Genomic DNA, 3893 nt, shown 5'->3' with positions numbered 1-3893 from the left:
AGCTTGGAGGAAGCAGGTTTGGCAGGGAAGTTAGGAGTTCTGTTTTAGACATGTTAAGCTTCAGATGTCAGTGAGATCCATGTAGATGTCAATGAAGTAGTTGGCTGTAAGTTTGGAGCCCAGAAGAGAGGTATGGGACGAAGACATGAATTTAGAAGTCATTGACATAATCAGCATTCAAAGATTTCCTTCCTAGTATTATCATTCAAAGATACAGAAGTAGTTGAGATTATCTAGGAAAACAGTATACAGAGAGAAGTGAAGGGAGCCAAGAAGAGTCCTGAGCAGCCACATATTTTGGAGCAGTTGAACAAACAAGGAGAATGAGGAGAGGCCTGTGAAGAGGAAGTAGAACCAGAAGAGTGTGGAATCAAAAACCAAGAGAGTAGAGTGTTTCAAGAAAATTAGGTCAGTTGAGTGTAGAAAGGTCAAATAATATAAGGATAAAAAAATAGTGAAGTGTGTGTGTGTGTGTGTGTGTGTGTGTGTGTGTGTGAAGGTACTAAGTAAACATCAAACGGGCTGAAAATGAATTGAAGGTGTTCTTACTTGAACAGCACATATGCTAAAACTAAAACAAAACAGAGAAAATTGGCATGACTCCTCCATATAGATGACACACAAATTGCGAAGCATTCCATATGTTATCATATGTATTTGACAATGTTAACTTTAACATATTCAAACAGAAATTTGAATCTACAAGAATGAAAGGGATTCTAAAAATTAATATAAATAGAAAACAAATAAACCTAACTATATATAAATAAGTAATACAAACATTCTGAAGGAAAATAAAACTTAATCCAAATAAATTTTGAATGCAGTACTTTGCATATATACCTTTAGTCTAAAAACAAAACAAAACTACAAAGAAATTTTGAATCCAATTTAATAGACTTTTTAGGTGACATGGATATAACAATTCTGAAACTATTTTGTGTGTAGCACAACACTGAGCAAATGAAAAAAGACAATGATGCTGTTGGGAGTCAGAGCTCCCACTGCAGGAAAATAAGGAATAGGAGATGCAAATAAGGAATAGGATAAAAAACCCTGTGGTGCTGAATTGGAATTAGAGTGTGCCAGTAATGAATTCATGACTAAAAATAGTTAAACTATGTTAAGTTGCCATTTTTCCTTCGTGGCTCTGTTTACCTAAAAGGCCTAAAAGCAATTATACCCCAGTAACAATAAGTATATCTGGTGCCCAGATCTTGGTTTCTAAATACCATTGCCTACTAAAAGGGGAGCTCTTTGGAGATGGATGATTTCCAAGACTAGACAGGAAAAGTAAAAGATGTACCTGGGATGCTATATTACGCCAGAAAGCAAGAAAGTGCTTAAAAAAAAAAAAAAAAAAGATGGGTGTGTGTCAAAAGGATACAGGAGCCAGTAGAAGGAGCTCTCACTGACCAAATCTGGGACAAGTTGAACATTAAAATGAATAATGACAGTAATAGATTATAGCCTATTAAATAAAATAAGAATCTATAAGTCTATACTGACAATAATAAATATACAAATAAATAGGAGAAAAGGGAAAGATCTTGCTTACAGTATAATGCCAATTAAAAATGTAGGTGGAATAATGGAATGATAAAATCACCACTTGACCACCTTTAGAGTAATGAATTCAGATGTTGTTCAGGAGTTTTATTTTACACACGTTAAACTGAAGATGTCAGTGAAATATCCAAGTAGATATCAATTAGGCAGTTGGTTGTAAGTTTGGAGCCCAGAAGAGAGGTCTGGGATGAAGATATGAATTTAGAAGCTTTAGCATAATCAGCATTTGAAGACATAGAAGGAGTAGAGACTATCAATTGGCAATGAATGTTGAAAACTTTGAGCATAAATTTGAAGAGGAACAAGATATTTACACAGTTTCAAAGTATCTCTCCAAATTACTTATTTATATGGGAAAAAATGCTAACTTTATAGTGAAAATACCTGGCAGATGCCATCTTAACCAACTGATCAAAGGTGAACAATAATGGGACCAGGTGACATAATGTTTTTCCTCACCTTATGCACTGAGGACATAACATCCCCTGGGTAGTATTCCTGCTCCCTCTAAAAAAAAAGAAAAAGAAATAGAATTATAACTAAACATGAAACAAAACCAAATAGAAGGAAATTCTACAAAACATTGGTATGTACTTTCCGAAAATGTCAATATCATGAATAACAATGTAAGACTGGGGAACTGCTCTAGATTAAAGGAGACTAAAGAGTCATGACAGTTAAATGTAATGCATGATTAGGGATCAGGCACTGGATCAGAGGGAAAATTGCTAGATAGGACAGTATCAGGCCAATAAGTGAACTTTGAATATGTACTAAATATAAGGACTTCTATCAATGTTAAATTTCTTGAATTTGATCATCATACTTGGGGTGGGGGAGGAATGCAGGTACATAAGAGAATGTCCTGGGGCGCCAGGTTGGCTCAGTCAACCATGACTTTGGCTCAGGTCATGATCTCACATTTCTTGAGTTCTAGCCCCACATCAGGCTCTGTACTGACAGCTCAGAGCCTGAAGCCTGCCTCGGATTCTGTGTCTCCCTCTCTCTGCCCCTCTCCCACTCACACTGTTTCTCTCTCTCTCTTTCTCTCAAAAATAGTCAAACATTTAAAAAAATTAAAAAAGAGAGAGAATGTCCTTGTTCTTAGCAAATACACACTCAAATATTTAGGGTATTAGGGGTAAATATTATAATTCGAATGGTTCCGGAAACATTTGTATATATGCATGCATTCATACACATATGCAAACACACACAGACAAAAAGACTGTGGCAAAATATTAAATTCTGGTGCATTGGGGTGAAGAGTGTATAGGAATTCTTCATAATATTAGTGCACCTCTTCTGAAAGTTTGCAATTATTTTGAAGTAAAAAGCTTAAAAATAAACTGGAAATGAGGAACTAGAAAGAGTATACTGATAACTCTTGAAAAATTTGGCTCTGAAGGGAAGCAGAGAAATAGGACTGGAGAGGGAGTCAGGGTTATAAAATAGCTCTTTAAAGATAGGAGAAACTAGAACAGATTTGTATGCTGATGAAAACAACGATGAGCTTCAGCCCATCCTTTATGAGAGATTCGATCAAAGCCAGTTGCGTTAGGCTCCTCTGAAAACACTTTATTCCTTAAACTACAACCAAGAAGACATTTGGGTCACCACTTGAGGGCAGTACAAAATGACGCTGTATGTCATTCTGGTGGTTTTACTGTTTCAGCTGCTGGAACAAAACAAAGCCCTTTATGTGATTTTCTCTCAAATATGCCATGTGAAATAAACCTCCTAACACATCACTTTTTCCAAAGCTTTTAAACAAGAAAAGACCAACATAATTCATAACAAGGGTGAGGAGAGAAGGGAGTGAGAAAAAGGGTCTCATCCTTAGAAAAATGCCTGTCACATGTCATGAATTTAATACAGAATAGAAGGTAACAGAAAAATTAGAGCATGTCAGTTGGAAGCAGCTCTAGAAAAGGATGAATCCAGCCCCCACATTTTATAGACAGGGCCTTGGGTCCAGAGGAGGGAAGGGACTTGACCAAACCACAATAATGTGGTAGAAAAGATAATTTTTTAAGGCAGTTCTTGCTTGATTTAAAAATTTTTTTAAATGTTTTTATTTATTTTTGAGACAGAGAGAGACAGAGCATGAGCAGGGGAGGGGCAGAGAGAGAGGGAGACACAGAATCTGAAGCAGGCTCCAGGCTCTGAGCTGTCAGCACAGAGCTCAATGCAGAGGTCAAACTCACGGACTGTGAGATCATGACCTGAACTGAAGTCGGATGCTTAACCGACTGAACCACCCAGGCACCCTGAAAAGATAATGGTTTTAACATTTACCCTGGTTAGTCTGTAAAGACAGAGGT

At 36.7% G+C, this 3893-nt stretch overlaps 1 non-coding gene across 1 annotated transcript; it reads left to right on the top strand.

Annotated features, from left to right (window-relative positions):
- Positions 1 to 539: 539 nt before the first annotated feature.
- LOC122241702 lies at positions 540 to 647 on the top strand. Its single transcript, XR_006221935.1, has one exon. It is a non-coding gene; the product is annotated as a U6 spliceosomal RNA (small nuclear RNA).
- The last annotated feature ends 3246 nt before the right edge of the window (positions 648 to 3893 follow it).

The sequence above is a fragment of the Panthera tigris genome, chromosome C1 (assembly GCF_018350195.1).
Source record: "Panthera tigris isolate Pti1 chromosome C1, P.tigris_Pti1_mat1.1, whole genome shotgun sequence".
NCBI lineage: Eukaryota > Metazoa > Chordata > Mammalia > Carnivora > Felidae > Panthera > Panthera tigris.
Note: the sequence above shows the minus strand (reverse complement) of the source record. Positions and strands in the feature narration are given on the sequence as shown.